We start from the raw sequence: 21,058 nt of genomic DNA on the forward strand, positions 1-21,058 counted from the left end.
TCCAGCATCCTGTTCTCACAGTGGCCAACCAGATGCCTCCAAAATGCCCACAAACAGGATCTGAACACAACAGAGCTCTCCCCACATGTAATTCCCAGGCACTGATATTCAGAGGCAAGCTGATCAGCACTTTGCATAGTCAGCTTCTCCTGCAAAAAGGAAGTGCCAATTGCTTCCAAGATCACTTGACTTTTTTTGGGGGGGGGGGGTAAAAAAAACATGTGTGACTCGCTTCCATGCCGATGAAACTGGAGGATGCAAAACTCTGTGAGTAAAGTGACTAGCAAATATAATAAATAATCTTCTAGAAGCAGCCTTCTAATTGGCAGACCCTTGGCTTGACTTTGCCCAGAATAACAGTCCTAAATGTCCAGAAATGCTACAAATTCACAAGAGTAATTCTCCCAACCTCTTCTAAGGAAAGACACAGTTGGTCAAAATGGAGACCTTCAACGTGCAAGACTATGCAATCTACTGTCCTTCGGTTTCATAGGCACAGCCATCCCAGCAAATTCTTCCATGCGAAACCTCCCACACGGAGGCAGCAGTAACACGGAGGCCTGCATGTGGAACCAATGGATCATCGCATGGCAAGTCTCCACACCAGATGATGGATTCCATTTTGGATTTTATTCTTTATTTAGTGCGTTTAATGCGAGGGGCTCCACTGGTCTTCTCACTCCCCTTCCCCCTTTTATCTTCAGACCAACCCTGCGAGGTAGGTTAGGCTGTGAGAAAGTGATTGGAATACCCTGTGGAAGGGTGTTTCTCTCACTGTTTATTTTACAATTAGTGTTTCTAAAATAATAATAGTAATGCTACTGGTGTTGTATTCTTAATAGCTATAAGCCAGCTACAGTTGTTTACATCCCATCTTGTCTTTCAAAAGTTTTAAGGAAGCAAATGAGTAAGAAATCCAAGCAAGCCTTTAAGAAGAGCAGAGCAGTTTTATCTTCTTTAGAAAAAATATAATTGAGTCTTAAAAAAACAAATGCATAACAACAAGAGAGAGAGCTTTTTTAAAAAAAAAAATCTGCTTGGGCTAAGAAGGGTTTTCTTAGAAATTGGACGGAAGGCGAGAGTTTAAAACTCAGTCACCAAATTAGCCAAGTCAAGCGGCACAGCCTGCATTTATGGGGGAAAGTCCTACCTCACGTATTTGCTACTGGCACGTAGCAGGCCAGCTGCCACCCTCTGCTCCCATAGTTTTAAAAAGACTTAAGTCCATCCAAAGGGGGAGCTTAATTTTCCTTTTTAAAAGAGAAAAGTGTCAGTCTAATTAGATAAATCCGCCAGGCACGTGGCCTGCAGTTCGTCATGGAAATTAACCTCTTCAAAAGATCAGAGTTACCGAAATAAGAATGTGTGTTTTGGCAGAAAGCGGACGAAACCGGGGGACACACACACACCGGCTGAGTACTGGACGCTTCATTCTCTCTTTCAATAAATGCGCTTTCTTGCAAGCCCCCCTTGCTCCCTCCCACCCTTTCTCTCCCTGTGGGCAGAAGCCAGGGAGCTGTTGTTGCCAAACAACACTAGCAAACGGTGCCGGTGTGACAGTGAGGAAGTCTTTTCGGGGAGGGCACAATAATAACCCTGATGGAAGAATATCACCTCGGTGGCGGCTGAGGGCAATTTGCCAGAAAGCTCCCCTTGATGGAATAAGCAGGGTCCAAGCTGGATAATCTCCTGGAAGACATAGACATCCACACGTTTTCTCAAGGCCTATCCCAAAGAGAGATCCGGCAGAAATCATTACCATTCACAAAAGCCTTTCAGAGAGACGAAACCTTGGCTGGGAAGCAGCTCCTGGGCTCTTCTCTCATCGTAGAAATCTTCATTTCAGAGACCCATGAAAACTCGTCAGCAGCAAGAGGATGCTCTCTCTTTGGGATAGATTTTGACAGCTTGGGACTAACCCCGATGGTTTTGCTTGCCCTGTGTGATTGGAAGCAATACACCTCTGAATACCAGCTGCTGAGACTCACCGGCAGAGAGAGAGAGCTGGTAATGTGCTTAGGTCTGGCTTGCAGGCTTCCCACAGGTATTTTGGTTGGCACTGTGAGAAAGGGATGCTGGACTCAGTTCATTCGTTTGTTCTTATGATGCAAGTTTCTATAAATTGGGCATGGAATTTTAGATGGTTAAAAACAAACAAGCCACTTCTTTATTCTACGCCAATACTCATTTGGGTATTTTTATTCGTGTTTCTACACCAATGCTCATTGGGGCATTTGAAATTATCACGTTTTAAATTATGAGATCCCTCCTGCCCCACACTTACCCTCAGGAATCTAGCAGACACATTTGTTGGGAAAGGGGGGGGGGGAGTCATGGACTGGTTGTAATGCACAGCGAGTTAGTGCTGGGAGGGACCAGTGGATCATCTCGAACAAACTCTTGTAGAGAGAGGTTCTTTGGATGGAATTGCACATACCTTGTCAAAATAGTCCCAAAACCGACTGCCGAATAAATAAGTCTGCAGAGCAAATTGTTCTAGGAAAAGTCTCATAGGAGTCCTTAGGGCTCACGTCTGGCACCTCCAGATTCCCTTTAGGATGCAGTGCTGGACTCTGGGGATGGAGCCACACTGCTGTGCTCAGGTCCTGCTTGTGGGCTTCCCAGATGCAACTGGTTGTCCACTGAGAGAACAGGATGCTGGACTAAATGGGCTCTGGCCTGAGCTCTTCTTCTGTTCCTCGGCAATAGTTCGATGTAGGCTCACCCAATTCATCTCCAACCTGTTAACTTTCCTTCCTCCTTCATCTTCGGCCTAAGTCTCTGTTTTGGTCAGACCTTTTCCACATGATGCCTTGAGCCAATACTGCCATCCCCCCAATCCTACCAGGCCTTTGGCTGAATAAGAGAAGAGCTCTTCTTCTGTTCCTCGGCAATAGTTCGATGTAGGCTCACCCAATTCATCTCCAACCTGTTAACTTTCCTTCCTCCTTCATCTTCGGCCTAAGTCTCTCTTTTGGTCAGACCTTTTCCACATGATGCCTTGAGCCAATACTGCCATCCCCCCAATCCTACCAGGCCTTTGGCTGAATAAGAGAAGAGCTCTTCTTCTGTTCCTCGGCAATAGTTCGATGTAGGCTCACCCAATTCATCTCCAACCTGTTAACTTTCCTTCCTCCTTCATCTTCGGCCTAAGTCTCTGTTTTGGTCAGACCTTTTCCACATGATGCCTTGAGCCAATACTGCCATCCCCCCAATCCTACCAGGCCTTTGGCTGAATAAGAGAAGAGCTCTTCTTCTGTTCCTCGGCAATAGTTCGATGTAGGCTCACCCAATTCATCTCCAACCTGTTAACTTTCCTTCCTCCTTCATCTTCGGCCTAAGTCTCTCTTTTGGTCAGACCTTTTCCACATGATGCCTTGAGCCAATACTGCCATCCCCCCAATCCTACCAGGCCTTTGGCTGAATAACATTCTATCGTGCTTTTAAATGCCTTTGTGGGAGGGGGGATATTGGTTTGGTTTTTGCTCTTGCTCTTGTTTTATTATGTATTTTGTGTTCTCATATTGTATTTTTATGTTGTGAACTGCTCTGTGATATTCAGAATGAAGGGCAGTATACAAATTTAATAAATAATAGTAATTGCTAGCATCTGTCTCGAGAGACAATGGAGTGTGCCTCCGGGGGGTGAAGTCAAACCATGGGAGAATCACAGCACCTACTGTAGCTGCAGAGACAGGTGACTTACAACTTCCACATTGTTTTTGTCGCAGAACCAAAGTGACCTCTCTGGGGTGCAAGCCTGGGCAGTGTGTATTGAGGCTTTGGGCTGCACAAACAACAAGACCCCCCCGCTTGGCTGTGCTGATGTGGTCCAAATGAAAGCAGAGCAATAAGTTGGCCACCAGGAGGAGTTGCTGGAAGGAGACGTAAAACCATCTTAGGGACTCCACTTCAGATCTGTGCAGGGTTTAAACCTTAGCCTTTTCTTCTCCCAAATAATAATGATAATAATGCCAGTGCTCAAGACTGCCTCTCCCTAGGCTAGGGATAGGGAACATGTATGGTCCCTCAGATGTTGGGTTCCACTCCCATCAGCCCCAGCCAGCCAACGGTTCTAAAGCTGGTGTCAACTGCCTTGGTGATAGCCTCCTCCCCAGCTACACAGGCATTAGACCTGGCGAACAAAGCCAGTATTTCATTTGGTGTACATTGCTTGTCTAAGTAGCTTGTGTGGGCTTACAGGGAAAGCTAAAATACTCCTTCCTCCTTACAGGCAAAGCTGAAATGGTCCTTATTCTTAAACACCTGTCCCAGATGTCACACATGGAAGGGTAGGCCCTGGGCTCCTCACGAGGCCAGTGTCAGAGATAGGCACCATGGGGTACTTGCTGAGGCCTGCTCTTCCCCCATTAACCGGCCCTCACCAATAACACAAGCAAAGACAAGAGCGAGGAGATAGAGTAGAACTCACCCCACTCTCACACTTTCTCCCATTCCAGATGGTTGAGCAGACAGAGTCCAGGGGTACGATGAGAGAGAGTGGGGAGGTAACAGTCCCTTGGAAGAGGCCCATGGCCCATGGCAGGGACTGTGAGGGCACCTTCCCTGAGGACCCTCCAAGATCAAATGCTGCCACTGCCTCCTCTATTGGTGGACCACACTTGGCAGATTGCTGTGGCAGTGCCATTTTGGTTTCTAGCTGGACCCCAGCACACCACTACGCTGTGGCTTGCTCAGCATGCCAGGCAGGGTTTTGTTTTTTAAGAGGAGTGGGCAGGGCAAGTGTCCACAGCAGGACCTGCCAGGCTACTGGGGCTCTGGCAGCTGCCCAAGTATGCCATGTGCTGATACCGCATAACACAAGATGTGTTCTGGAAAGGGGCAGGGAGCAGGCTATGCCTGTGGTAGCAACTGCTCACCTCCCCCAAGGAGGCCCATGTTCGTTGCTAGAGACTCAGAAGGACAAGTTACCTCACAAAGCTGACTCACCCACTCCTTGGCAAAGCTGGAGAAACCCTAGAGACCTAAATATTTGATGCTGGCACCCCGAGGGCTTCAATCTCCCTACAAAGTATTTAAGGCTCCTCCAAAGTCTTGATATTGCCCCCTGGGAATTTCAGGGAGTTGGAGGGGGCATACTCAAAGTATGATCAGTGGCAGAGCACCTGCTTTGCATGCAGAAGGTCACTGGTTCAATCCCCAGCATATGCAAGTAGAGCTGGGAGAGACTCCCTGCCCGAAATCCTGGAGAGCAGCTGCCAATCAAGGCAGACGATACTGAGCTAGATGGAGCAGTGGGTGTAACTCAGGATAAAGCCATTTCCTATGTTCTTTAAAAAGGGAGAGGCATAGGAGGCCTTGGAGCCCCCTTTGCTGAAGAAAAATCTATGCAGAAGTGCCTAGGAAAAGCACCTTGCGAAAAAGGCAGGTTTTTGCTTGGTACATATTCAGCCAAAGTGTTATTGGCTGCCCCCCCCCCCCCCGCTTGTGCACCCCGTTTAAAATGCTCAGGTCAGAGAGGTTCAAGGTCACCCACAAGAGAATTCCAGCCCCCTCACCCCCCCAAGTTCCCCAGTGACAGAATTAAAGGAGTTGCCATGTTCCTTTGCTGCATGGTTAAGATTTATTTCTATTTTAAAAAGCAGCCCTCCTCGTAGAAAAGATCGCTCGGCACCTGCAGAATGGTTCCTAGAACCTCAAGCCACCCAGTGCTCAAAGCTGCAGACTTATAAGGTGCATCCTCTTCCTATGATTAAAAAGAAGAAGAAAAAGCAACAGTATCTGGAGATAAATTCTTCAGGAAATAAAAGCACAAGAGGCGGCGATATGCTTTCAGACAGCGGACAGGGGGAGAAGGTTAAAACCTGATATGTGGCAGGAGAGTATTTTTTCAAAGCTAGAAGAAAGAAAGAAAAACAGGCTTGTTCTGCTGTGAAACTTTTCCTTATCCAAAAAGAGGTGCGAGCGTGTGTTAGAAAGGATAACCCACAAACATTTATGCAGGGAAGGCCTTTGGCCAGGACAGGGAAGAAAGCGAGTATTCTCCTTGGAAGTCTTTCATGTGAAATCCAGGTGGATATTCCATTCTGACATTAACATCTCCCACGGGAATTATTCCCGTGCACTCCTGTGAAGAAATGCACATTATGTCACATTCAATCTGGCGGGGGGCGGGGGAGGAACGCTGCGCTCACAATTGCCTCCTCCAGCGGATGGCACTTGGGGTGTTTGTGGCTGGCTGCGGCAGCATGAAGGTCAATCCCACCGCGTGCAGAATTTCTACAGAAAGTGGTGCTCTGCCCATCATGCAAGATGCTTTGGGGTGCAGCACCCACGGCGGGAGCTGGCGTGGACAGCAGCCACCGTGCGGGTGACAGTTATGCAGGCTTCATCAAGCGCTCTGTTCAATAGCAGAGGCACAGACTCTCCAGGAAACGGCTTCAGGTGGTTTTAAGGTTAGGGGGGTGGAGAGAGGAAAAAAGTGACCGCTTCCTTCCCAAACACCAAACTTTTAATAAACATCACACAGAGCCTCGGCTTGCTGACTGCACATCTTACAGGGAAGCCCATCTTCCAAACTTGTGCTTGGGTAGAAGTTTATCCAGTGAGCGATGGTATGTCTGAGGCTGCTAGGCCAACAAGCCGAGTTGAAAAGGACCCCTTTTGTCCCTGCCCCCCTTTCCACAACCAGTTCCTCTGCCCCCCCCCTTCTCCCGTGTCCTCAAGACTCCTCTCACCTTGAGGAGTGTTAGGATTACCCAGCATTTACACTCAGTGCTTCTCTTTATTCCTTAAGACTTATTAAGAATGATAATGAGCTACAAAGCTGAGAACACGTTCCTCTTTCTCTCTCTCTCCCCTCTGTCGCTCTTCCTCTCTCTCTCTTTCCCTACGTGCCATTTCCGTCAAAGGCACACAGGACAAATCTGACCAAAAAAAAAAAAAAAAAAGGGAAAAAAAGGCCTGACAATATGGATCAAGGACACTTGAGGATTTATATTCTATAAATCAAACCCCCACTTTTTGGGGAGGGAAGTTTTTTATTATTATTTCTGCACTAATTTCTCCCTTCCCCACCCCACATTTTTGCTTCCTTTTGCCCCCCCCCTTTTTTAAATTCCCTTCCCCACCTTCAGAAGATTCCCCCCCTCCTTCCTGGACTTTGAAATGAGGTGGGGGGGGGAATAAGACGGAAAAAGGAAGGCTGCCTGCCTGCCTGAAAAGGCTCGTTAACATGGGGCTCTTAAACGGTTGATTAATTTTAGCAAAATTTACGACACTACTCCTGCTTTCCCCTTCTTCGCCTTGCAGCATGACACTAGAGCGAGTTAACTTGAGGTCCTTCTTTCTTCTGCTGCCACCCCCCCCCCAAACCCCTCCACCACCGGTACTTTGTAGGCTTCCTCCCAAGTCCCAGCACTTGTTTGTACACATCAACACGCCTGGAAAGATCATAAACGCTGTCCAGGAACATCCCCGCCTTACGGATAAAAGCAGTTTTATTCCCTTTTACAGGGTCGAGGAGAGCAGGAAAAGCACAGGAGACCAACTTCTGACTATTCTAACTTTTAAAAAATGATAAAATAAAAATTGGTTCAACTGACAAGCTGATTTCAGATGAGGGTGGGTTATTATTATTTTTTTTAAAGAAGCCTTTCAAGCATTCTCCATCTTATAAACATGTCCTCCTGACTTTGGGCTGCATTCAGAATCCTAGGTTGCTCTCTCAAAAACCATGTCTGAAGGCGGCTTCGTTGCTTATAATTGGGGGGAGGGGGGAGAGGGGAGGTAAATGGCAAGGGAAGAAACAGACCATCTAAATAAAATGAGAGAAAGACGCAGCTCTTAAACATTCCCTTAGCTGTACGCTAATATTTCAACCGTCTGGTGAGCGCTGGCTTCTCACCTGCTATTTACCTTTTCCACTTGCCCGTTTCTTCTGCCACTCTGATATAGACATCAGAAACGCATGAAGACTCAATTACTAAGCTACTTCATACACAGGGCCACCTTGCACACTCATGGCTTTTTTTAAAAGGAAAAACAACAATCGGACTCAGTTTCTGCCCACTTACGACATGATTTTGGGGTTGCCATCCCAAAAACCTTCCCGTTATGTCACTTGAACATGTCATGACCACTGCGTCAGTAGCTGTCGAATACGGTACAGACAAACAGAGCCCAACTATATCTAGGTATGAAGCTTACCATTTCAAGACACTCACAGCAATATTTGTGTTCTCAGCCACCCACCCACGAAATCAACAAGATATGGGTTAAACTAAGCCACACCTGCTATTTAAAAGAAAAAAGAGTTAAGAAGCTGGGATTCAAATTTCTGGAGTTGCTGTTGCAAAGGAAACATTTTTAAAAGAAAAAAAGTTCAGGTAGAAATATTGTGGGATAGAGAGATGGACCTGCTTTGAGTCAAAACAGGCAAGGCTGTTTGGGATTGGTTTAATTTTTAAAAAAGATTGGATAAGTTGCCCAGAACATTCTGTTTATGGCAGTAGAGCCCCCCCCCCCATGTTTATATAGATGGGTTGGGTGTAAATTATTCTCAAAATGAAATTAAGTAGGGTAGGGGTATGTATGTGGGGTGTGTGACTTGTGTCGAGGACAAAAAAGAAGAACACATTGTCACAGTAAATCAAGAGTGGGGGGTAGCCAGTCCCTGATCTAAGCAAATAACACATTCTGATATAATAAAGTATTTAAAATGGAAAGTGGGCTAAAGGACATAAGCAGGTGGCCACTGGCAGAGAATGGGTGGCTTAGAACAGAACATTACAAGTTTCTGAAAGTTAAAACTCCACCCTCACCCTTTGAACTAAATCTTGCTTTTTCTGTTTGCTCAAGGAGGGGGGGGGACACTAATACAGAGTAATCATTTGATTTAAAAAAAATATGCTTGTTGAAAGACACGTCTATTTTTCAAGCATATGTGTGTGTTTTGAATTCATAGGTGCCTCCCTTAAGTTTAAAAGCACCGGTTATTTTTTCCTGTCCTGATCATTTTAATAATTTTGCGGTGAGGTGGGAGTTCACCCACTTGACTAGAGGCAACATTCACAGTGGAATATCCACCCTCTGCCACCTCTTTCCCTATTGCAGGAGCAACAAGCCACTATGCATCTTAAATCCTCTGTCCCTCCTCCCCATAGAATCAGGATTTTCTCCTGTAAAAAATGACAATGTCAGCTGTAGGAAAACTGACACGACCAGCTTTTAAAAGAAATGTTGGTGTGGGGGGAGAGAGAGAAGTCAGCCACTGACTTCTTGGTTAAAGTATTTTCTTGTTCTAACTCATGTTATTATGTCACTGAGCTAAAAAAGACAGACAGAGAGAGAGAGAGAGAGAGAGAGAGAGAGAGGTGGGGGGGGAGAGAGAAAGAAAGGGGGGAGAGATGACTTTCCTTGAATGATCTGTTTAACCTAAGCCAGAGGAAAAAAAAAGTCATTAATTACTTATGTGAGCTATTGCTTCTGAAAGACAATAAACCTGCCCGGTCGCCATGGATATGACATATTTGCTCTGAAAACAACACAATAATTAGCAAAGGGGAAAGATACAAGGGGAATATGCAAACTCCCGGGTTTAAAGCCACAGTGTTTCTTTTTTTCTGAGTAGCGTGTGTGTGTGTGTGAGTGTGTGTGTGTGGGTTTTTTTCCACTTTTGTCGGTCCAGTTTGCAATTCAAATTTTTTAAAAAGAATAAAGAAAAAGGGGTGGGAGAAGCAGCCACCCAAAAGATTTACCAAAGAGAGAGAGAGAGATACAAGGCAGGCATGGAAGGAAAAGGATGGTGATCAAATTCCACTGAAACAGCAGGGACAAAAACATAAACACACAAGAGAATTAATAAGATGAAAAGCAATCAAGGATGTGGATTTCATCAGACAAGTTAGGCTTACGTTAGTCTTGTTTTTAAGTCTGTTTAGTGCTGTTTTGGCTGGAGCAGGTTGAATGCACGTGTATCTGTGTGTTTAAAAGAAAAAGGGGGAAAGTAAACTGGAGAGTGCGGGGGGGGGGAGAGAGAAGATACTGTTTTAAGAAACAAAAAAGGTTGAAAAGAGAATAGCACTGGATAACAAGGCGAAACGAAGCTTGGACGGAAGAAGATGCACGGCAGGCATATTTTTAAACCTACCACTTTGCCCGTCTGACAGAAGGCAGTGCCACCAGGTTGGCACCTGCTAGGTGCCCGGGAACCCCAAAATAAGTCTCCACCATCTTTAAACGGGTCTCGAATAAGACAGCTTCCAAAACACATGACACCCATCACAAAATGACACTTTAACATAAAAGAAAAAAGTTTCCTTGGGCAATTTGGAACTTAGAAGTCTGCAGCATCTCCTTGAGAACTGCTCTAAAGAGAAAAGGTTTTTATGTATTATTCTCCCCCCCCCCCAGCTCACTCCCATTAAGCTGAAACAAAAGACTAAAAAAACCTCTAATGCATTAACTCTTCCCGATTCTGACCTCCTGCACTTAAAAAATAAATGATAAAACAATAATACCCTGAACATCCACTTTACCCCAAAAAATCTTTATATTTGATTTTGGACTTATTATAAAGTGAAGGAGAAGTGGAAGGACCTCCTCACAACTGCAGCAGCAGCAAGCAAGATTTTATTTGCATCAATTACTGGTCTGTCTGACCACAGGCAAGCATATTTTAAAAAGGGGGCCTTATCATTTAATCTGCTCTTTCTATTATGGTTTTTAGACAGAATCTTTCAAGATCAGAGTCCCATTCACAAAAACGGCAGACTCTTGATGATCAATACCCTTTAACTTTCCTGCTTACTCCCACCCCAGTTCTGCCCCTTTCTGAACACATCAATATGGAAAACATAAGTTGAACAACCAAATAATGTAGAGTTTGAGAAGAAAACAAACAAACAAAAAGAGTAGCAGAAGAAAAAGAGCCCATGCTACTTCTTTAAACACTTTAGCACATATGGAGTTTGATTTCTTGAAGAGATCAGTTTAACATCTCCATAGAAACCTGCAACAGATTATTATCAACAGAATAAATAAGTAGTCTAATAAATTAAACAGGAGGCAGAAGATCTGGAAACTTGATTACTAAGTTCACTAATATTCTGCTTCTTCACCAGCACCACATAAAGTCTTCCTAGCCGGTGGAAAAATGGATTTTTAAAAGGTGACAATCAAGTAAAACTAAGAAGTTATTTCCCCTACGCACACGAAGATGGCTTATAGGAAAGACTTAGGGAGAGAAATAGGAAGGCCAGAGTGAATGTATTCCAACGGGAAGGATTAAGGTGATCCCTAATGTAGTTACATACGGCCTTGAGGAAGGAGCTGTTGGGGGGCGGGGGGGAGGCAGGAGAAGGGAAGCATGTTGAAAGGAAAGAACACATGGAGTTTATTAATCAAGTTCTCAAAGTTTCCCTCCCCTCCCACAAAAGCCAGATAGATTTAAACCACATCTATTCACATCAAACCTCCACGACACACCCTGTTCCCCCAAAGTTTTCTCAAGTAGCAAATCCCAGAAAGAAACCCTGGAGGTGGCACCCACCCTCCCAGAAGACACCCCCACCCACCCACAGGCCCTTACCCCAGCTTTGCCTTTCCATCCTAGCCAGCCACTGAGCCACCTTTCTCTCCCAGCAAAAGAAATAAAACACAGAGAAAATATTTATTTGGACAACTGACACAAGACAAATGCACGCATATAACCTAAAACTGTGGACAGCACACAGAAGCTGTCTAGTCCCATACACCCCCCCCCCAACTGAATACAGATTTTTCAACCACGGCTAAATTCTCCCCAGGGCACACAACCACCCCCAACCCTATGCCAAACTCTCCCCACTACCTGCCCAGTTCCAATACATTTTTGTATGCAACAGAATCTAATGGGAGTAGCGGTGGGGTTAACATGTTATTCCCTTCCCCAAGAAAACAAATAAGACTAAATTAAGATTCTCTTTATTGCATAAAATGACTCTTTCCCCCACCCCAGAAGCTTAGGATCCGACCATACATCTGGAGAGGCAGATTTGAGAGAGGGAGGAAGTATGCAATCATTTCATTCCCTCTCCAGAATTCACGCCTAATGTGCCCCGCTCTGCGTCCAACGCTTTCACCCCCTTCTCTTAATTTCTGCGAACGCCCCAAACCCTCTACTTTCCCTTATTTTTAACCGCTATCTTGCTGTTGTCCCCACCGCACCCGCCCCCGTTCCCGGCAGGCCCGAACTTTGACTGACAGCTCGACACCTGTTCCCTCGTCCCGGGAGCGCCCAAACATGGAGAGGAGCGTTCACCAAAACCCCACTCCTTCCAGGGCGCCCCGCCCTTCGCAACTCCACCCCTAGGCCGAGCCAAACCCCCGCCCCCCCACCGCCAGCACAAACAATACGCCAAACAACCGCTCGCCTGCCGGCCTCCCCCCTCCAAAAAACAAACAGCCTCTGTATATGAAACATCCCTTACCCCTTGCGCGCCCCCAGCAGACCCAACTTCTCCAAAGCGCAGGAGATAAAAATACGAATGAGAGAGAGTGTGCGTGAAAAGGACGGGGCGGGGGGCAAATCAGCTGCTCGTTCTGCAAATACCACGGGGTAAAAATAACCTGCTGCTGTAAACGAGGGGGCAGACACAAAGTACCCCCGATCGCCCCAAAAGCGCACTCTTATGGACGCTCAAATAACTTGGGTTGGGAAAGGGAAGCTAGGGAGAATAGGGAGAGACCCCCCACCCCGGAAGCGCAGGGCGACGCAAATACTGAGCATCGCGCCTCTCTCTCTCTCCCCCCTCTTTCTCTCTTGTCGCCCCCTTGTGCGGCCACCGTGCGCTCCGGACCCTCCGCCCATCTCTTCAAAAGTCATCGCGCACCCGGGGTCTCCGCTCCAAAGCACTTTGGGAAAACTTTGCGCACCGACAGAAGCAGAAGCAGCTCCGACTCCAATCCCAAGAACCAACCCAGACAAAAAACGTCCTTGTATTTTAACGTCTTTTAAGGACCCTAACCCTTTCCTCCTCCCCACCCCCGGGACAACCTGCACTCAGCTTTTTTTAAAAAAAAAGTGGGAAGGGGGAGAAATGTTTTCCCGAAACTGTCTTCAAAACGCGGACACCTGAGAGCAAAATTTGGGGAGGGGGGGTGGGGGAGATCCCGCCCCCTCGTCCTCTGCCTCCCTCCCCCTCCTGCCCTTTCTTTCCCTTTCCTCCACCCCCCTCCCCAGGAACTATTTTTAAAGTCTTCGAAAAATGGTTAGGCACCACCTGCAACTGTAGTGACCCAAGGGGATATTCTTCTATGCCCCCTCCCCTGTGTAAGGGAAGGGGGCACCTCCAGCTTCTTGGGAGATTGGGGAGGGGGAGGAAAGGAAAGACGAGTCGTCAAACGCGCGGACGTCTCCCACCCACCTTGTTTGAGAAAGTCCTGGGAATTGCGAGAATCTTGCCTGCCTGTCCGCCCCTCTCCTCCCGCCCCTAACTCTGGACAAGAAGGAAAAAGAAAGCGAACCACCTGCATCCATTCCTCTCAAAGTGCCCCACGAAGAAAGGCAGAAAGAGGAGTGTGAGAGAGGGGGTCGCAGCAGCAAACTCTCTCTCTCTCTCCAGTCGCCCCCACCCAAAGGAGAAAAACCAGCGCGCGAAGCCCTGGCCCCTCCATCCCGTTTCCAGGCGCATTGCAAACCCCCGCGCCGTTTCCGCGCGCAATGACCTACACAGTCCTGTGCAGTGCAATGTAACGCGACCCCCCTCCCCGACACACACACTTTTTACAAGTGCCCCCTCTCTCGGCCGGTGCAAAGCCCCTTCTTCTCACGCCCCCTCCCTGGCCAGGGCAGCGACAGCCACCTTCCCCAGTGACTGCAGCCGCCTGCGTCGCCCTCCAAGCAATGCCGCCGCCGCTCGCCCTCTCTGCCCCAGCCCAGCGCGCACTGGGGAGAGCGAGGCGCGGAGAGAGTTGCTGGGGCGAAAGCGGCCGCCGCCAGCCGGGACGAGGCGCGGAAAAGTGCACGGGCGAGGAGTCTGGGGAGCCCCCCAGGGAGGAAGGGTCTGGGGCCGGGCGCAGGGGGGGCAAGGAGGGGAGAGCAGAAGGTCTTACCTGCACTTGGGGCTGCTTTGGGTGACTTTCCAAGTACAGGGAAATGTGTGTGTTTGGGATGGAGGCTTACAGCGCGCATGCGCCATCAAAGTTGCCCTGATCCGGGATTTTTTTCCCCCTCCTCTCGCTCGCTTCCCTTTTGCTTTGATTATTGAATTTTCCTATTTCTACCGGGGGTGCAGGCGGCGCGCAAAACCCGGACTGGAATCTGGGCACCATCTGACCCCCCCACCCCCGCCCCACGCGAGCTCTCCGCGGGTTGAAAGCGAGGGAGAAAGGGGGACTTCGGAAGAAAAAAATGGGAAGAAAAAATAGAGAGGAGGAAAAAGGCATGGAACGGACTCGCAAGGAACTCCAGCTGAGGAGGGGCGCCTGCAAAACCCGGACTGGATAACAATACACTGGCAAGATTGGTGGTTGTTGTTGTTGTTGTTGTTGTTGTTGTCCTCCTGCCTAAGAGCAATTGCTCTCCTTTCCAATCCATCTCCCCTCCTCCCTCTGCCTGTGACCATTTTCAACACAAAACCAAGGTGACCAACCTTGTGTTCCTTCCATAGACTTTTGACAGATTTCATAAAACTGAAAAGTAAAATAATAATAATAATAACACCAGGTGGGGTCTAAATTTATGTCTGGGTTTCCTGTAATATATGAAAACCCATTGCTGGCCACCTTGCTCTTTAATATTTAGAATTATAATTCCATGTTATTATTTATGATGTATACATATACGTATTGATGCTCTGTTGGACTTAAGTGCACACACATCTTGCATCTTTATTCTGAGTTAACGTAAGAGTTTAGTAACAACTGTCCTGTCTTTTTGTAGTTTTGGATTTGAACACATTCATTTATTTAATAAAAGCATTTGAAATGTTTATAAAAGTATTTAAACACCGCCATCTCATAAAATCACAGGAGCGGCATACTATTATACGTAAAACCATCTTGGTATAGCTCAGTACCGTACCTTTCTTTTCTTGGTAAGTGGTTCTAATTTATTACCTGTGGGTCTTTGCTGACATAAAGGCTGACCTCCTGTACCACAAGTGAATAGGCTTTTCTTGCTGAAAATTTACAGTTCTATGGTAATAATTGTGAAAGGAAGACCAATAGTGTCTGATAGGAACAGCATATCATTTCAGGGTGACTATCAACCCTGGAAACACCTTCTTATGGCTGCCAGAATGTTCCTCCATGCTGCCTAGGAGCTGTAGAGAAAGGGTTTATAGAGCCTGTAAGTGGACAACAGATAGGATGCTTCAATCCCTTTTGGCCAGGCAGCCTCTGCTCATGCTGCTACTTAAAAGAAGTAGATTGGCCCAAGTGGGGGTCCCTGGCTAGGCAAGGCAGGGATTTTGATCCCTGCAAGGTTCTGGGGTATGGGCAGGAATGCAATGTGTCCTGATATTGCCACACAACAAAATATGCAACCCCAAGCCACGGCTGTCCCACTTGCAGCCATGAGCAAGTGGTCCACAACTTAGGGCTTATCCAACCTTCACAGCCCCACTTGAAGATGTTTGGAACAAAACCTGAGATGACACGCCAGTACATTTTATGTGCAAAATACATGTTCTGCCACCAAGTTATGACCCTTCTTTTAGAGCGGGGCAGGGGGGAAGGAAGGAAGGAAGGAAGGTAGGAAGGAAGGAAGGAAGGAAGGAAGGTAGGAAGGAAGGAAGGAAGGAAGGAAGGAAGGAAGGTCTTTCTGGAATACAAGCAAAAAGGTATAACCCCTTGCTTTCAGATGGAGGACGTTCCACAGCGTTGGGGCCATAGCTACAAAGGCCCTGCTTTATTGTACCAGAAGCCCCCACTTCTTCAGGTGCATGGGCAAATTTTTATTTTTGAGCAAGGGCTATGGGTGCTGCCCCCTTTGGCCATTTCTGTCCCCCCCCCCCACCGCCAAGAAACAGAAACACATGTGCACGCATTCTCTACTTTCCCAAGAAGTCTAGGTGAAAATCAGTTCTAGTGTAAAGCATGTAGAGCTAAGGAAGTGGGAGACAGTGCACCCCTTCCAACTTCCTCCTTCAGCTCTATGTTCTTCTCAAGCAACTACCCTCACCATCTCATGACCAAGCAGGCAGGGAGGGTGCTCAGAAGTTTCATGGGCACCATGAAGGCATCATGGGTGAGGCTGTAGCTCAAAGGGTTCCATGGGACATGTTTTATTGCAGCTGGGGCAGGTGCAGGCATCCGGATTTCCTGCTACAGGGGCACCATGGTGTTTCTTTTTTCATTGCTTCTCCCAGTGGTCATTCCTCTGGTCACTGCTGTGGATACACAACCTGATTGTCTTCAGGCGCTGGAGTCATCTGCAAGGGATTCCAACACAGTGGGGTTGATGTTGCCAGCCTTCATGTCACGTGTGGGTTCTCAAATTTCAGCAGTGCCCTGTGATGCCAACATTTGGGGCTCCTATCTTCTTGCCTTCCATTCTACAATCTTGCAATGCCCCTGCAGTGCAATGCCCCTGCAGTGCTCCCCTAAATCTGTCTCAGTTTGCAGACATCTTTGTAACACAGAGTTGGTCTGCCAACAGGCCTAGTGCCTGAAGCCAGGTCCTTGTAAAGCACATCCTTGCTATCTTCTATTCCGTGGCCAAGCCAGCACAGACGTCGCTGAGATAGAAGTGTGAACAGAAAGTGGGACTGGACTTGGGAGAGCATGGAATTAGGATTGCGTGTGTCTCCCCGCCCTGCACCCCAAAAGTAATGGAAGCCCTCACCACATCTTGTGAATGACATGTTGTACGAGGAAGGACTCTATTCCATCTTGGAAACTACCACCAATTGATTTCATTGGGAGATGAACGTTGCATTCCTAAACAAGTTTAGGAAGGGACTAAGCTGCACTGAGCACGTAAGGCTTACTTCCTATTCAATGTGAATAGATTGCACTCCAATACCATCTAATATGATGAGAAGGGAAGGAAAATGTCCCTGGACTTTATCAAACTAAGTCCTACTCAGAGCAGACTCACTGATATTAAAAGATCAAAGTCATGCCCTTTCATTGCAATGGGTCTACTCTGAGTAGGGCCAAGATTTGATACAGCCCCCCCCCCCCGTCACTACATTGTTCACTTGAAAACATACCCTTTGTGGAGTCCAGTCCCGTTCTCTCTTTGTGTGTGCCCCCCCCCACCTCTGTCTGTCTCCGTCTCTCTCTTCTTTGTATGGAAAAGCCAAATAAATGAACTGCTCAAAGAGCAGCAGCCGCTCTTCAGCATTAAATGTTGTCATATCTGCTTTCATTTCCAGCACACACACCCCCCCCCCCCGCACCTTATTGTCAGTTTACCAAAAGCAATTAGAGCATATCAGGGAACCACTGTTTGCCAAGTGCCATTTTCTCACATGAAACTTTTGCTCTTGGGTTACACATTATTTAAAAAAAGAAGAAAGAAAGAAGAAGAAAAAGTCTTAATCAGGCAAATATTTACCTGAAGGGCTAACCTCTCCCCCCCCCCCCACATCTCCACCCTGTTGCCTTAGCTGGTGAAAATGAGCAGAAAAAAGCATGCAGATCATGGATGGAAGCAAGCCAACTTGAACCAGATATAAAATTGGTCCTGTGAACTTCTTGAGTGGTGAGGTTATGTTGTTGCTGGTATGTCTCCAAAGATGGTTCAAAATAATAAATTAGAATGCCCCCTCGCCCAAACTGCAAAATCTGGATGCCGCACTTTAGGAAGGACAGACTAGAAGGAGTTCTGGGAAGGGCAACAAAGGTATGGGAAACAAGACCAATGATGAAAGGTTGAAGGAACGGGGCATGTTGTATATACACCAGGGATTTAAAGGACAGTACATGACTTTCCCTCAAAACGATCCTGGGAACTGTGGTTTGTTAAGGGTTCTAGGAATTGTAGCTCTTTAAGGGGTAAACTACACTTCCCAGGATTCTTTGGGGGAAGCCATGTGCTTTAAATGTAAGGCATGGATGCACCCAGAGAAGGGAAGCAGGAGTGTGGGAGAAGGTAGACACACATGAAAACACTTTTCAAATACCTGAAGGGCTGTTACATTGAAGAGGGCAAGACTTGTCTTCTGCCCGAGAAAGCAGGACTAGGTCTTAATTTGCAGGACAGAAGATTTCAGTTGAACGTTAGTATACATTTCTTGATTGCAAGTATGGTTCAGCGGTGGACCCAGTTATAAGGTGGGAGGGGAGGAGATTCTCCATCAATGGACATGGAAGATCTACATACTCAACAGACTGATTGCAAACATACTCTTACTGGGTAAGGTTCTGGAGTGGGCTATCACTGAGCAAGTCTAGGCACTCTTTAATTAGACTGATTTTCTGGATTTACTTCAATTTGTGCCCAGTTATAGCACCCAGACCACCTTGATGGCCCTATACAAGGACCTTTCTCCTCCTTCTTCATCATTATTGTCACTGGAAGCATAAGTGGCCCAAATAGTCCATGTGATGAGGAGTGCCATCTATCAGGGCTTTTCAGTGGTGCCCTCCCAATCAGTCTAATGCTCTCCCCAGTGAAGCCCAGTGCCAGGCAAGGATAGTTCTCATACATAATAATAGTGTGAATTGCATTTGGGGCTTTATTTGTTTTTGTGAACTGCCCAGATAACTCGGCTGGATGGGTGGAATATAAGTGTAATAAATAAAAATAAATAACTGATGGGGTTCCTACTTCATGCTGCTAGCATCCTGCAAACATTTCTTTGCAAGATTGCTTCCATTTCTAATTAAAAGCTGAAGGTTGAATTTCAGCTGGCTGAAGAACTGTTGTTAAAGCTCAAGGTGAACCCGCATCGAGCCTATGCAGTCAGAAGTAAGCACCACTGAGTTCAATAGAACTTACGCCTAAGTAAACCATGCATAGGATTGCAGCCACGCTTACACAAATGAATTGGGTATGGTGTTACTTACTGCTGCTCTTTGTGGGTGGGGGTGTAGACAAATACATGGAGCAATACAGCTGCATTACTTTTTTGTCTACCCTTTGGAGTATGGCTATGGACATTCCATGGGGCTGTAGCTACAGGGGCTATCAGAAAGAGATCATACCACCAACATTCAATCTTAAATGCATGGGTGTTCAGACTTCAGAAACCTGTGGCTTTACACATTTCTGAATGAATCACTGGTGCATACCCTCCAAGTGTCCCAATTTTCCAGGGACAGTTCTGGATTTATGAAAGCCATCCTGGCTACTGATTTGATCCTGAAATGTCTCTATTTCCCCTGCCATTGCTGCTGCTTCCAAGCTCGGGGAAGAGGATGAGCCAGTGCTTGCCCTGAGTGACAACGGTGGCGGTGAGGGAGCATCCCATGGCCTCTCCATGGCCGCCATTGCCAGTCTCCTCCCTCGCGTAGCTCATAGGAGGAGGAGAGGTTGCGGCTGCTGAAACCTAGCCCTGTGTGATGCACTGGCTCTGAGGGGCAGACAGAAGGCAGGGCTGCCCTGGGCGGGAAGAAAGGGGGAATGAAGTGGAGTGCAAGGAGCCTTGATTTTTTTAAAAAAAAAATGCTTTGTGCGTCCATTTCTAATCTTGTCCCTTCCTCAAATTATTATATTGGTGTGTGTTTTTCTTTTTGTAAATCTACAAAAAGAAAAAAGAAAATAAAATAGATTAAGGGGTTTTCTTAGGATGATGAAGGGTGTGTGTGCTGTGGATGTAGTGGTGATGGCACCTGCCCTTCTTCCGACAGGAAATGCTCTGCAGGTGGGGACAAAGATGACCCAAAAATGGGGGGTTGAGGAAGGTCAGTTGTAGGTGAGTGAGAAATGTCCCTATTTTCATCTGAGGAATATTGGAGGATATGCTGCTGCTCAAGGTTAGAGCCTTCCCTGGGCAGCAAAATGGTCCCTAGGCTCTAGAGTGACTCCACCCAATAGACTGTTCCTTCTTTCCCCTTGACATAGAAGGGCTATCAAAATGTCCATGTCAGGCTGAGAGTTTGCCTGGGCAGCAGCTGTATCCACTGTATCCGGAATCGTGGCACATGGCTTCTGGTTCCTGGATCTCACTCCACATCTGGCTGCAGCCTGATGCTGCCACTCTCCTTTTCCTTTTGCTCTTTAATTTTATGCCTACAAAACACAGACATCTGATGATGACTCCAGTTGCGCTAGATATAATTCCACAGACATGGCAAAATATCTGTGATCCTGGACGTTAACTTTGTTAGGTTCTCCGGTTGCATAGTTGAAATGTTCATCCGCTGACAAAGTCCTTTGCATCTTTGAGACAGGATGTTCTTTCTAATTGCTTGTTAATTAGGCCTCTCACCGCCCTGCTGAGGCAGGTGTCCTTTTATTGTTTGTTCCCATTTCACAGGTTCAGAAACCAACACATGCTATTGCTCAAGGCCACACCTTGAGTCAGGTGTAGAGCTGGGAAAGGAACTGACAGGAGAGAGACACACACAGAGAGAGAAGTGCCTGGTCTGCCACTCCTTGTCTGCAAGGCACTGGATCCAACGCTACTTTTCTTCCAAGAGGACGATTTGAAGACTCTTTCATTCAACAGATCTAGGGTCTACGGCAAAAGACCAAGGAGGGATAGAGCTAGATCAAATTGGCCTTCAGAAATGATCCAGAGTGTTTTGCTCTGGGATTTAGATTAAGGATATGAGGGAGCCTTAGATTGACAGGAGGCAAGAGCCTATGCATTATTATATTCTTGCAAGCAGTTAATAAAGTCAGCAAACATATGATCTTAAATTAAACAAATGTATTTCAATCAAGTGGGACGCGGGTGGCGCTGTGGGTAAAACCTCAGCGCCTAGGGCTTGCCGATCGAAAGGTCGGCGGTTCGAATCCCCGTGGCGGGGTGCGCTCCCATTGTTCGGTCCCAGCGCCTGCCAACCTAGCAGTTCGAAAGCACCCCCGGGTGCAAGTAGATAAATAGGGACCGCTCTGGCGGGAAGGTAAACGGCGTTCCGTGTGCTGCGCTGGCTCGCCAGATGCAGCTTGTCACGCTGGCCACGTGACCCGGAAGTGTCTCCGGACAGCGCTGGCCCC

General features: G+C 47.1%; 1 protein-coding gene across 2 annotated transcripts in view; it reads right to left on the reverse strand.

The window, feature by feature from the left end:
* CASZ1 (castor zinc finger 1) overlaps positions 1-14,154 on the reverse strand; it is a 308,728-nt gene extending 294,574 nt beyond the window's left edge. For both annotated transcript variants that reach the window (XM_028740681.2, XM_077931393.1), the window contains exon 1: positions 14,056-14,154. The gene's annotated coding sequence lies outside the window, so the exon portion shown is untranslated. The remainder of the gene's footprint in view (positions 1-14,055) is intronic.
* Between the last annotated feature and the right edge of the window lie 6,904 nt (positions 14,155-21,058).

This window comes from Podarcis muralis, chromosome 7, assembly GCF_964188315.1.
Source record: "Podarcis muralis chromosome 7, rPodMur119.hap1.1, whole genome shotgun sequence".
NCBI lineage: Eukaryota > Metazoa > Chordata > Lepidosauria > Squamata > Lacertidae > Podarcis > Podarcis muralis.